Source organism: Parasteatoda tepidariorum, chromosome 2 (assembly GCF_982258835.1).
Source record: "Parasteatoda tepidariorum strain Cologne lab strain chromosome 2, Ptep-v5.0, whole genome shotgun sequence".
Lineage (NCBI taxonomy): Eukaryota > Metazoa > Arthropoda > Arachnida > Araneae > Theridiidae > Parasteatoda > Parasteatoda tepidariorum.
The window spans coordinates 123,779,113-123,793,979 of NC_141756.1; the positions used below are offsets into that span (position 1 = coordinate 123,779,113).

Here is a 14,867-nt window from a genome sequence, read left to right on the forward strand (position 1 = left end):
AAACAAATATAACTTTTTATTCGCTTAAAACTCAATTAATTTTTATCATACACACAATTGCAAATATTTTATTTGGAATGATAGCATACATAACATGCTATTATTCTATAGTCAACCAATTACATGTATGTTTAAAAGTAAAATTATTGCTTATAAACTCGTGCAAATCATGTCATTATTAAAAAACTACAGTGCGCTTATAATTTGATCTAATTATTATAATATACTAATATAATGTTTGATATAATAAGTATTCCATATTTCTATAATACTAGGAGGCTCCGCCCCCTGCTCGCTAACGCTCTCCATAGTATTTTATCATCAAAGACATAGTATTGTACTTATGTAGAAGAATTCTACCAATGTTCTTATTGGCTTTTAAAAAAGTATATTAGCTATTTAGATTGTACATGGTAAAAAAATCAAAACATTAGCTAAATGAGAAACATATTAGCAAAATAAATTATCAAATATTGCTTCACTAATATTCTGCATTTTAAAGCGTGAAAATTCAATGCATAAATAAACGCGAAATATAAAAAAAAATTCAATGCATTCAATACAAACACTTAAACGTTTTTTAGACGTTTAGGTAACTCCCAGTAGAAAAATATCAATTCAACAGCGGCCTTTTAAAGCATTCTCACTTCAATTAATTAATTAATTCCCAATTGAGTTTAAATTATATATTGTCATGTTTTTAGTGCCTGAATCTGAATTGAACAACCTGATAATGCTCACTCTGGTTATTGTTATCTGGTTCCTCACTACGTGCTCTTGCGCGCCGAAACCTAACAATTAAAAATGAAAACTGTTGCCAGCGCGAGAAAAGAAATATCATCGGTTTTATTGATACATACATACATACGTATGTATTAGCGTTTTATATAATATAGATAGATATCGGCTAATTTATCCTATCATCACATTTATATTATATATTGTCTAATTTAACCAATTGATACACTAATGTAAAGAAGCGCAAGCCGGCTTCAGTCACATAAAAACAATAAAGCTGTTTAAGTATCACAATTAAGATTTTACATAAAATCTTAGAGTGAGTCCAATAATATGGCCAGGAACTGTATATGATTACCCCAGCAAGGCGATTCAAGGATTTAAAAAAATAAATAAAAGAGAAAATTAAGTTCCAAAATTAAGTTAAGAGCACCGTTTTCTGTATCGCCCTGGGCGTGACAACGTTTTCCGACATCACTGGTTTGTTATTGTTGAACTAATAATATTGTTGATATTACAACAATATTGTTGAACGCTCATTCCTGCTGAATACTTTCGTTCAACAATAAATAATTCCGACTAGGATGACAGAGACTGATATAGGGGATTAATATAGAGCAGGGGTGGCGAACCTTCATGCACCAACGTGCCATTTTTTCTAAAATGTATTTTAATGAGGTCATAGACGTGCCGACAAATAGTTTTGACTTCGTGATTATTGGGTAAATAATAATACTAAATACTATCAACTCAAAACTCTTTATTTAGTACGAAAAAAATTTTTTTTGCAATGTCTCAGTTATACGCGTAATTCAACTTAAAGTAACATAAGTGTGACTTCTGTTGTTGCAGATTAGATGACAAATAACTTATATTAGGTTGTAAGATGTTAGTTTAAGCAGAACTGTTAATTTTTTATACTAGTTATTTATTGTTCGCTTGTAATTTATGGTTATTAACTACTTTTTGGCATTAATTGTTCTTTTTTTGTGAATTTTAATTGAATTGTTAATATGCTTCATAGTGAACTTTGTGATCGGTGGCGTGCCCAAAATATTGTGTCTCGTGCCATAAGTGGCACGCGTGCCATTGGTTCGCCATCCCTGATATAGAGGATAAAATTAGGGGGATTAAGGTATGAACCTATACTTATAGTAAAAACGTAAGACATAAAAGGGGTAATTAGTGATTATAAAAATAAAAATAAAAGCTTATATGCTTGCCAAGTCTTGTTACTTTTCAATAGCTTCGTTTAAATGAATTTTTTGTTGTAATATCTCAATTGAAATTGAAGAAAAAAATTGGCAAGGCATAGGAAATAACTAACAAAACAAAAATCCTGCAAGCATATATTTAGTTTAGCAATCAATCGATAGATGGCGCCATAAATATTTACTCTTAAATCTGGTCTTTATTTTCTCAGGGACTTCATCTGCAGCCAAGGAAGAGCATCATTTTACGTTCGTCCTCTGCTCTTCTGGTATGGAACGAATTAAATGAAGCGTCATCAACATTGCGCGACATTTAAGTTGTTGACATCTTTGTTTTTCTGCTATTGCGAACTCGAGCATTTTGGAGCAGGGAAAAAAATATATTCTTTTTCGAGTGTTATGACATTTATTCATATTTTTTTTTAGATGCACCTTAAATAAATGAATTGATTGTTTGTGTTGATGTTTTTAAAAATTAAATTACAATGATTGTAATACATGTTTGCATCATACTTATGTTGTTATAAGTTTATTCTTATTATTTCTTGCGGTTAAAAAGCAACGTTTTTTTTTTTTATGCACAGTGGGCAAAATAAAATACTCAATAACTTCTGATCTAATGATCGCACCTTCATGTTCTCTCTTGAAGATTCGAGGGACTAACCACAAATATTCTAATTAATTAAAGCAGACAATATAAGTTATGAAATTAAATACAAAAACGTACTTTCTCTGAATAAACATACCCTTTTTTTTGTTAGATTTCGATTTCTGACCCGCGACGGATAGCCGAAATAGGGTCCCAACAGTTTGGTCAGGAAAGTGACCCAAAGTTTTGACCCCTTAACGTTAATTTTACTTCTTTGCGTATTTTACAAAATCTCGACAATTTTTTGAGCGAATTGAAAAATTTTTGCACACAATTGTAAAACTCGTTTATCCCAAAATAATTCCATGAAAAATATAAATTTTTGTAAATATTAATTATTTTCTAATAATTAATAATGGTCGAAAAACTTTTGAATTGAAAAGTATACAATTCTTTTATATTATTTTTATTGATGCACTTCTTACATGGGAAAATACAAAGTTTGAACGAAATCAGCCGAATAGTTGCTGAGAAATCAATTTTTAAAAAAAGTCGTATTTTCAAAATGCGATTTTTTAGGAACTATCCGAGCAAACTAACTCAAATTTCGTATTTTATCATGTAAAATCGTATTATTTATGATGATGACTTTTCGATAAAAAAAATTTTTCGATTTTTATTAGTTAAAAAAATAAATAAATAATTACAAAAATTTCTGTTTTGCATAAAATTATTTTGGGATAAACGAAATTCATAATTTGCCAGCAAAAATGTTCAATTGTCGTGGCAAAAAAAGCAATTCGCCTAAAAAATAGCTAGATATCGTGAAATACGCAAAAAAAGTAAAATTAACGTTCTCTTTATTAAACTGAAAAAAAAGAAGAAAAAAACGTTTTTGTGCCTTATTTTAAAACTTAAAATATCGTCTGCATCACATATTCGAGGTCAGCCCCTAGAACCCTGAAGATATTTGCTGAAAGGAAACAGAATAAACTTTTTTTCTTTAATTTTGCGCCCATTTTTAAAATTAGTAATGTATACTTTTGGACTAAAAGATATTGCCGCCCCATTGAGGGGGAGCAATAGCTGGTCGATGCGAATTTCTGAACCCGAATTTCGAACCGACCACAGTGCGGATGTAAAATATCCTCAGCTGTAGACGAATCATGCATTGGAATACACTTACCGTCAAGCTAACCGTGGGAGGTTTACGTGGTTTTCTTCTCCATGTACCGCACAAATGCGGGTTAGTTCCATCAAAAGAGTCTCCCACGAATGGAAACCAATACTTGATACTGGTCATCTAGTTTGGGTTCAAAATTACAAGGTTACGAAGTTGAATATTGGTAGTTGTAAACTCAAAATTGGGTCGACTGTTCAGCGACAGTTGTAATAATAATAATAAATGGTTCAGCGATGGCTAGTCGATACAAATTTAGCCCTCGTCTCACTCTGACCATAGAACGCTGAAGTAAAATATTCGAAGTAGAAGGCGGATCAAGGGTTGGATTCCTCTCGCCATCAGGATAACCGTGATAGATTTTCGTGGTTTTTTTCTTTATGTAACGCAAGTATGGGCCAGTTCCATCAAAAAGTCCCCTACGAATGCTAGTTTTTCCCCATGCTTTATCGAGAAGTTCCGTTGTCTTCTGGGTTGACTCAAAATTACAAGACCGCGGAGTTGCGCATTGATAATTGCCAAGTTCGAATCGGGTCTGCTGCTTAACACAGGTTACAAAATAAAATGCAAAATAAATTGTTAACTCTTGTCTTGTGGGTTCAAAATTACAAGGCTACTGAGATGAACATAGGTAGTCGTAAACTCAATACTGGGTCGTCTGTTTAACCGATGGTTAAAAAATTAAATGGATGGTTAATAGAGTCGTGGAGGCTAAGGGCACGTTTGTCTCCCATAGTCAGGTTTGAATCCCAGCTGTGTCTGGTTGTTACGAATCAGCACCCGGCTCAGACCGACCACAGTAGTGACGTATACTTTCAGTAGTAGATTGATCGTAGGTTAGAATTCCGTTGTCATCGGGCTAACATTGGGAGGTTTTCGTGGTTTTTCACTCCATTTAACCGTGAATGTAGGTTATTTCTATCAAAAATGTCTCCCAATGCTTGATCCAAGAGTTGCCTTGTTTTCTGGGTTCAAAATGACAAGACTACGGAGTTGAACATTAATAGTCAGATATAAAATAGAAACACATGCTCATCTCTTTCGACAGTCGGGATAATCACATTAAAAAAAGACTCGTCTAAGCTTGTTCATAATCGTCTATAAAATGAAATTTAGCCATTACACTTTTCTTGACTAATACGCAATAATTTTTTTTTTCATTTAAAAATTTTAAAGTTTATTATCTCATAATTGCACTGCATTTGTAAAACTCATTAAAATATAATATTTTTCAACTAGTTTCTTTGAATTGTTTCCATACAGGTACTTGACACATTTCCGGAATTTTCAATGGATTACTGCACAATAGACAGAAGCCTACATGAAAATCATGTTTAATATTTTTTTTCTTCATAAAATTAACGCTTTCTTGAACAATTTGAGTTTATCATTGTACAGAATCATGCTTTTCATATTGAAATTGACATAGCTCTGTTTATTTAGCAAAAGAAAAAATTGTCAAGCTTTTCTAAAATTTGCAATTAAGCTCGGTGTAAAATTGAGATAATTGTGTGTTATAATTATTATTCCTGGCTCAAATTCTTCTAATATTTAATAAAGGATTTTTTTCAATGAATGTTAATAATTTCTCTAAAAATCATCTAAATTAAAATGCTCTACTTAGAATTCGATCTTTTGTTAATTATAATGTTTGTATTATTCAGTATAACAACAGGAACAATATACCACAATGGAAATACAAAGAAGAATTACTATAGCCAATAAATGCTTTACTGGAATTCGGAAATGCATAAAATCTAATGTAATTGATAGAAAAACAAAAGTTTTATTATGTAAATCTCTGTTTAAGATCAATTTTAACATATGCTTGTGAAACCTGGAACCTATCTTGTACGGATGAGGTTATGTTGGGTATCTTCGAGAGAAAGATGCTGAGAAGTATTTTTGGAGGAATGGCTTAGAAGCTTTATCATTCATATAATAAACCTGACATTATTAACTTTAATAAAAGAATAAAATGGACAGTCCACATTATAAGAAGGGACGAAGACCGTATCACAAAAAGAGTTTTCAATGTCAGATCTCAAAAAAAAGGTAGGCCATAATTGAGATGGACAGATGGCCTAGAAAAATACCTCTTGCTCTTCAAAACTAAAAACTAGAGAACACCAGCAGGAAAAAGGTTGGCGTGGGAAAAACTTCTTGAGAAGGCCAAGACCCACCTTAGCCTGTCGAGCCATTGGTGATGATTAGAGCCCGGATTTTGATGACCTAAAAAATCTCAATTAATGCCCTTTAAAAGTGCAAAAAATGCCCTTACAAACTGCAAAAAATGCCCTTAAAAGTACAAAAAATGCCCTTAAAAGTGCAAAAAATGCCCTTAAAAGTGCAAAAAATGCCCTTAAAATGCGAAAATTGCGCTAAAAATGCCTTATGACATGACTTAAATAGAAGTAAAAATATTGAACTAAAACAATGTTTTACTCTTTAAAGTTATTATGAGTCGTTTCAAAAATATAAAGCAATGCAATACTTGTTCTACGTTCATTAAAGTTTGAAAAATATGTTTTATATCCTAAAATAGCAAAAAAAAGGAAAATATATTGACTCCAAAACATTTTCATTTTGTATAGAAACTTAAATGAATACAACAACTTCCATCTCATAATATTACTAAATATCAGAATTACAGTGGATTATTAATTTTTTTTTTAATATTTTGAAATGTAAACGAGCGTCTCTTGTCTGAAAGCAAATTTTTATACCAGGAGAAGCTTCTTTCAACGTCTACTGATGTTATTGGTGCGTACTTGAAAAGGACGGTCACACTTACTGACAATTCTTCTTCAATTTGAAAAGATGTTGCTTCACCTTTTAATATCCTAGAGATTTTTTTCATTGTTTGGAAGCCAGTGTAATAATAAAAAATTATAAATAATAATAAAAATTAGAAAAAAATTAACAAAAAATTTAAAAAATGCTTTAAAATGTAAAATACGCCCCAAAATTTAAAGAAAATGCCCTATAGATCTCAAAAAATGCTCTAAAGGACAAAAAATGTCCAAAAATGCAAAAAATGCAAAAAAAATGCAAATGTCATCAAAATCAGGGCCTTAGTGATGATGATTCAGTATAGTATAATTACCTGGCACAAACCCAGTTTCGGGCCAATCCTAGATAACAAACAAATCAAATGTGGTTCCGCACGTCAGTAACGCGCCATAAAATATATTCCAATATTCTCTAATTGGGTATAATATAGCCTACGTCACAGGTTGTGTTGTTCCTACTAAATTTAACCCATGAACGGCATTTTCTGCGAGCCTAACTTCAAGCCACAAATAAACAAACGAAGTGTTCGATCGTTTAAATAGCTGCTCGCCAGATTTTATTACATTATAAAGAAAAGTTATTGAAACTAAATAAACAACAACAACTAAAACAAATAACAACAACTATTAATAGCAATAACTAAATAAACAACAACTAAATTCCATTCGTTTAGCATTGCGTCATATGTTGTTCCTACTAAATCGAAGTAGTTGTGTTTTTTTCATATTATACCCAATTGCGCTTTAATTTAATAATTTGTAATCTGGTAAACTAGTTACGAAAATTTTTCAAAATCATATTTGCAAGATTTCAGTAGGTAAGAAGAAGTTTTATTTCGCTACTCTTACTTCGTACTTTATAATTTGCTTTTAATTCTGCATTTTTTAATTTTTTTTTTGTTTTAAATGTTTTATTTTCTGTTACTGTATTGATATATTTTGCTTCAGTTACATTAATGCAATATCAGAAAGCACTCTAATTTGAGAATATAAACGTGTGAGCTGACGACGAGGTTATATCTTTTCTTTATTTTGCTTTCTGACCTTTTTATTTTTTTTAAAAAAAAGCGGAATTAATCGGGACAAGCTATAAGAGTAGGCAGAGGCCAGAAAAAAAAATCAATCTTTATTAAGGCATTATGGAGCGAATCACACAAAATCGAAGCACTTCTCTATAAATGTTAGAGAAAATCCTAAACTGATGATCTCTTGCAAAAAATCACGTACAAAAAAGGAATTATCTTTTCGTTCAAATATGAGACTTTTTAAATATATTTTATTTAATAGTTTTTCTTCTATCTTTATTATTTTCTATGTTTTCTCTATCATTTTTAATTTATTTTATGAGCTCTATATACTTGCAGCTTATGAGCAGTAAGTAAAACTTCTTAATTTTCTTCGTTTTTCTCTTTTTTCCCCTTTTTCTCTTTATTGTGCTTTATTTCGTTTTTTTTTATTATTGTTTTTCATTTCTCAAATTAAGTTAACGAAAAATAGGTTTAAGTTTTTTAGTGTTTGTTATGCTATTGAGTCGATACATTTTACTTAGGCGATAATAATATAATGCTAGAAAACGTTAACTTCTGCTTCTGCGTTTACTATATATATATAAATATATATATTTTTTTTTTCTGACATGTCACTGTAAGCCTTTGCCCGCCATCGGCCATTACACCACTGAGTTTATTTTTAATACTTATTTTCACTGTTTTGTCTTTTACTCTTTTTTTTCTGTGTTTTTTTCTGATTTTCTTTGTGTAATTATCTTATATTAAAGGTTTCATTTATTTGCTGGTCATATGCTGTTCACAAAACTTATTGCTTTTAATTTATATTTTCTTTCATTTATAGTAACTCATTCCATCATTTATTTTTCTTCTACGTGATTGTTTTTGAAAAAAAATCAATGCAAAATAAATTTATTTTTGCATAGTTTAATAAAAAGAAAATAAGGTCTTTTTACCTTTTTCACAGCTTTTTATATTTCTTTGCCTACGATAGAAATGTCTAAATGGAAATAGTTTAATTTTAAATTTGGGAGTCATATTAGAAGTTGTATTCCATTTTCACTCTCATGACAGTTCACTCGCTTGATATTTCAGTTCTTTGTTGTGAATGAGAAAAGTAACTTCATCTGTTTGAGGAAATACGCTTAAGTGTTTGATCTAAGACTAGCATCAAGCTCACTTCGTTCGTTCATTGGATTCTGTGTTTGTTTTAATCGAACTTTGTAAGTATGATGATATTCTTTTTTTTTTTAAATGAAGCTCTAAAAATATAAATCTTATAATATGAATGTTTATATGAAACCTATAAACATCTCTTTCAATTGATGTAAAATGCTCTTTTTTCTATGCTAAATATTAAAATTTAGTATTTGAAGACACAATATATATTCGACATCACTATTCTTGCCCTTTATACTAACATAAATTCGAAAAATGAACCAAGGAAAAGAATTTAAAAAAAAGAGATCTTTGTTGTCAAGTAGCCCTTAATTCTGAAGCATCCTTTAAAATAAAAAATATCTGGATCTAAATTAATAAACACGATTAAAATAGAGCACCCTTGCTCTTTAATCAACATATTATTTTCGGGAACAAAGAGTTAAATACTACAGAACATGCGAGCAAAAAGAATTAATAAACTCGATTAAACTATAGAACATTCTTGCTCTTGAATCAATATATTAATTTCGGGAACAACGAGTTAAATAACATAGAACAGACGAACAAAAAGAATTAATATACACGATTAAAATATAGAACATCCTTTGCTCTTGATTCAATATATTAACTTCGGGAACAAGGAGTTAAATAACTCAGAACAGACGAACAAAAAGAATTAATAAACACGATTGGAATGTAGAACATCCTTTGCTCTTGATTCAATATATTAACTTCGGGAACAAAGAGTTAAATAACATAGAACAAAAAGAAACCCCGGAATAAAATGTTTTCCTACAATAAAAAAAACACTCTGTTGTTTTTATCTCATAAACTTCAGAAAATATCTTTGTTCTCTCTCTCTCTCTCTTGTTAATCGTCCAAGTAAATCCACAAAACAATTCATCTTTAAAAAAAAATATATAATAGTTGGCAAACGTTGAAGAGGATTTTGGATGGAGTTCACATAATAATCAGCACTGGAAGAACTTCCGATTTGGAAACGCGACTGTGAATGGATGTTGACATGCAAGAGACTCGTTTAACCCTTTCCCTCACCATTTTTTTGTTGTTAAAATAAAATGTAAAAGATCACCATATTTTTTTATTTCATTAATAAATACAAGGGACCAAAACAAAGCATAATACGCAATCTTGAAATTCACATTTTTAAATGCGTAAAAAAACATTTAATTCACCATCAGTTTACTATTCCGAGTTATCTCGGGGCAAATGAAATAAGTTAGTTTGTATAATAGTTCTTAAAGCAAGGAAGAACACAAAGTGATACTTTTCAAACACCGGAGAAGGGACAAGCCATTTTTTTTTCTATTTAAATTCGGCAACCATCGTGTGTACAATCGTACAGAACACGTGTGCAATCCCACAATCCTACAGCAAATCTTCCGAACAAAACTTGTCAAACCAATCACGGCAGATTATTTTTTCTTTCGGGTTGAGTTAAAACGGGATAAAACAAAATGGACTGACAAATTCTGCTAAGCCCGAGTTTTCTCGGGATAATAAATGTTTGCAATATATAGATACCCGAGTTAACTCGGGATAATCAGGGAAGCGCTTAACAAAGGGACGAAATTTAAAAAATCAAAGAGAATTCTGATTGGCAAAGAGCAGACATTCCTTTTAACACACTAGGACCAAATAAAAGGTGCATTGAAACATTCCTCATACTTGTAACCAACTACAGATTGTGTTTTGAATGGAATTTCTCTTCTTTTTGTAGCTCCTCCCCGTTTCTCCGGGCCGGGATAGCCTGGTTGGAAGGGCACTGGGCCCATGTCCTAGAAAAATAATCCACCTGAGGTCGTGGGTTCGATTCCCGCCGACCGAAGACTCTCCGTGTAGTAAATGGTGACGTCAAATCTGTCGACTCATAAAGTCCTCCATGTTCCCACGGCAAATCATACCTCTGGGGGCACTGATCCAGGAGTTTACTTGTTTTCTGGATTGGCTCAAAATAACAAGGCTTCGGAGTTGAACATTAGCAGTCGCAAACCCAATATTGGGTCAGCTGTTTAACGACGGCTATAAAACAATTATTAATTTAATATTTATAATTCTCCTCAATTTTTAATGTTTAATAATATAATTCTCCTCAATTTGTTCAAAAATAAATCAATTCTTCGTTTTAAGTCAGATATATTTTACAGAAATTAAAATAGCGTCGTCAATGTTAATAACACATTTATTGATATCTAGTTTACTTTAAATTTTATCCTTATATTTTTGTTTAAAATATATTTTGTTTTCACGCTTCTGTATAATATATTTTTATTTTATGGATTTAAGATGAATATAAGGTTCAATTTTACATAAATAGTGAATGAATCATTTATATTGTTTGGGAGACAGTCTACGGTCTTGTGCAAGTTATTGGGTACGTTGACAATGGATTCTTTTATCCCTAACTGGTGATCAACACCCAGCTCTCGTATTTTCTCGAAAGGGGTTCGGAGAGGCACCATTCGCTCTTCAGTAGGATTCAATTCTCTCAACTACTTTGATACTTTAGTGAGGGACGGGCTTCTTGCTTACCTTTCTGAACGGAATCCTTTCGTTTTTTCCGTTTGTGTGTGTATTCCCGTCTACGTTCTTTGGTTTTTTCCAGCCTCGGTAAGTTTAGGCCTTGGCATTGTTTTTTTCTTGTTTCAACTCTAACTTTTGGGACCGTGTCAATCAATTTGGACCTTCTTAATTTGTTATATTCACCTGAATTAGTATTGAAAACGATCCAGTTTGAACCGTAGGATAGAATTTCTGATTCTTAATTAAAACAAAAATATTGCTCAAATGATGAAATTCTCTTTTATTCGCAACTCAAGGAGTATTTATGGGATCTCTCTGGTCCCATATATCAAAAATAAACTCACCAACTTAATGCATAGCAATATTAAAAGTGAAAAAAAGAATTCTAAAAATATTATCAAACAGCAGCGGTCGCCATAGCAACGTATGCAATGATGACGCATGTGCACTGTTTACTATTACTCTTGATTATTGTAGTTGAAGAATTTGAGGATACCCTCAAATCCAAACCGAGACTCCTTTTGCCAATGGGTAATAAGTTATATACAGACTCATGCTTTGCATAAAAAAAATTAAACTTTTTTATTAGTATGTATATATAGAATTATCAATTAATAACAATTTCAAAACAAACTAAACAAAGATTAAGCAAAGAATTTAAGGAATAGTAATATTATATTACAACAAAGATTTATTAACTTGGGAACATCATTGGAAGTACATCATGTTATTGAATTTCAAAATTAAATTTACCCTGCGTACAAGCTGAACAAAAGTTTCTTTTATAAAAGTCATGCAATGTAAGTCTGCTATGTAAGATTTTGAAATATTAATAACATTTACATACAAATAATATGGTACAAGTATTTTTGATTACTCTCAAACAGGTATTTCTACATCAAAACAAATACTTTAATTATATAAAGTAGTGCAAAGTCATTGATAATATATATATATATATATTAAGAAACTGTTTTTAATTTTTGAAAGGGTTCTGAGGGTTCTGAAAAAAAGGATTCCCTGATGATTTCTTAGCATAATATTCACAATATTTCTGAAATTATTTGCACACACATTTGCATTCCTGACGCATGTGACTTTCAACTATTATTATCTCTCGCATTAACAGTCCCCAAAACACATTAAAAGTAGTTCAACATTATAAGTAAATAGACATTCAAAATAGTAAGCAAGTTTTAAAAAAAGAATTTAAAATCATTGTGTTAAGATGACATTTAAAAGTTTTTAAGTAAATAAACTAGAGTTAAGTAAATAAAAGTTCGTGTAAAATTTCACGGTAAGAGCTTAGTTAAATAGTAAAAGTTCTTTTAAAAAATCATAGATTCCTGTTAAAATCCCACAGTAAAACTTTCAGAGTCTAAGGAACAATTTAAAGCAGATAGTAGATGTAAAAATAATTGGAGGTAACGGAGTTATGAGATCAAGAAGATCTTTTAATGTTTGATGTATTATAACAACCATTTTGTAGACCAAAATTGCATACTGTAGTGTGACTACCACTACAACATTCACTAGTATATAAGACATGTTAACTCGCTTCTATGGTGGGCTAACTTTTCATAGACGAAGCTTGACAATGTCGATAACCCCACTTCGGACATGATGCGATCGTGCCTATCTTGACAGACTACGATTTGAACACGCCTACCTCGAGGGATGGTACTCAATGAAAAGTTGACTTGTGACTACGACATGATCCACCTCCTCGCGCTGTTGCTACTCAGTCTCGATCACGCACAACGTATTTACTCGACTGCTAAAGGCAGCACAGTAGCGACCACGACCGTGTACTTAATACAGCTCTCTCTATCAGCACTCAAAAAGTCCGGTGATCTTAATACAGCTCTCCCGTCTTCTCACAGGACAGCAATGACTCAACTAGTGGTATTCATTCACCGAATTCGATCACAGCTATATTTCTGGCTGGGCAGTACTGTAGTGTGTCTGCAAAATTATAATTACAATTCTCAAAAGCATATAAGACGTTAATTCCATGATGAGTTACTTTTTTATAGGTGAAGGTTGACATCGTCGATTACAACTCTTCCCACACATGCCATAGCAGCTCATCGGTATTATTTTCCATGAAACAGTCACGTGGTATCTGAAACATTATCTTCTCAAATGTTCCACAATACGAGCAAGCTTTTTAAAATATTTTTGAAGTACTGAACAACCCGTTACCATTCTTAGTTGATTCAAGTAGAAATTGAACTTTTCAAGTGTGGATATTTAAAAAAAAAGTCCTCCTGCCACTCTTACTGACTTTGCCAATAATTTTCCAAAGTTTCATGTCTCTCCAGTGTTGTTTTCGTTTGGCCTTTTTCCTGCGGCATTTTCTCGTCCACCCGCGTAGTTACCCACATGTGCTTTGACCCAATTCATTCTTTCTGTCTCTTCTATTATTTATGGATATTTGAGGCTGTGGAAGGAGGCGAGTCGGTGGCATTCGTTTGATTTAAATACAGCATGACAGAAATACTTGTACTGCCAACAATTCCATCCTCAAAGTCTTCCACGCAGGCAAATTTCTCCCAATGCTTGATCCTGGAGTTCCTTTGTCTTCTGGATTGGGTTCAAAATGACAAGGCTACGGAGTTGAACGTTAGTAGTTGTAAACCCATAAAAATTGGGTCGGCTGTTCAACGACAGTTATAATATAAAATAAAATTGCCATCTCAGCAATGGTTGGATTTTCCTTTCCCCATGACACAGTGAGAGAATCTTGAGGATGGTTACTTACAACTTGCTTCCCTCAGTTAATAACTAACCCAGTGAGCAGTAGAGGCTCAGGGGATAGAGTGCTCACCTCCCATTGAGGTGAACCGAGTTTGAATCCTAGCGATAGCTGGTGGATACGAATTCCGCACCCGGCTCGCACCAACCACAGTGCTGACGTAAAATACCCTCAGTGGTAGATGGAACATGGGTTAAAATCACCTTGCTATCAGACTAACCATGGATGGTTTTCGTGGTTTTCCTCTTCATATAAAGCAAATACGGGATAGTTCCATCGGCAAGTTCACTACGAAGGTAAAATTTCTCCCAATGCTTGATCCTGGAGTTCCTTTGTCTTCTGTATTGGGTTCAAAATGACAAGGCTACGGAGTTGAACGTTAGTAGTTGTAAACACATAAAAATTGGGTCGGCTGTTCAACGACGGTTATAAAATAAAATAACTAACCAGTTCTTCGGTTTAGCACAGAGATACAAAGTTTAAATGACTCTTGAAAATGAATGGAAATCTCTCCTTTTTGTTTATCTTTAAAAGTTAAGAACAAAAAATTTAAATGAAAAAAATTGTAAGTTACTTGCAACAACTTTCTTATATGAGAAACGCAATTCTCACGAAAAGACAAAAAACTATAATATACTATTAACATACAATCAATGCATAAAATTATTAAGAAATGTACTTAAGCACTTCTTTTCCAAAAATGATAAAAATTTTACCCAATTAAAATGCTGCAGAATTTTTTTTCTTTTATCCTAGTGCTACTAATTAGTGCTTGAACAACTTAATCTTCGTTTGTAAGCCTTTCTTACAGTTCACGATAAAGTTTTTCACTGAGAAATATTATTTCTGAGAAATATTGAGAAATATCATTACAATTCAAATAAATC

At 32.0% G+C, this 14,867-nt stretch overlaps 1 protein-coding gene across 2 annotated transcripts in view; it reads right to left on the reverse strand.

The window, feature by feature from the left end:
• Window positions 1–14,867, reverse strand: part of LOC107443859 (potassium voltage-gated channel protein Shal) — a 65,355-nt gene that overhangs the window by 15,624 nt on the left and 34,864 nt on the right. The gene's annotated exons all lie outside the window — the stretch shown is intronic.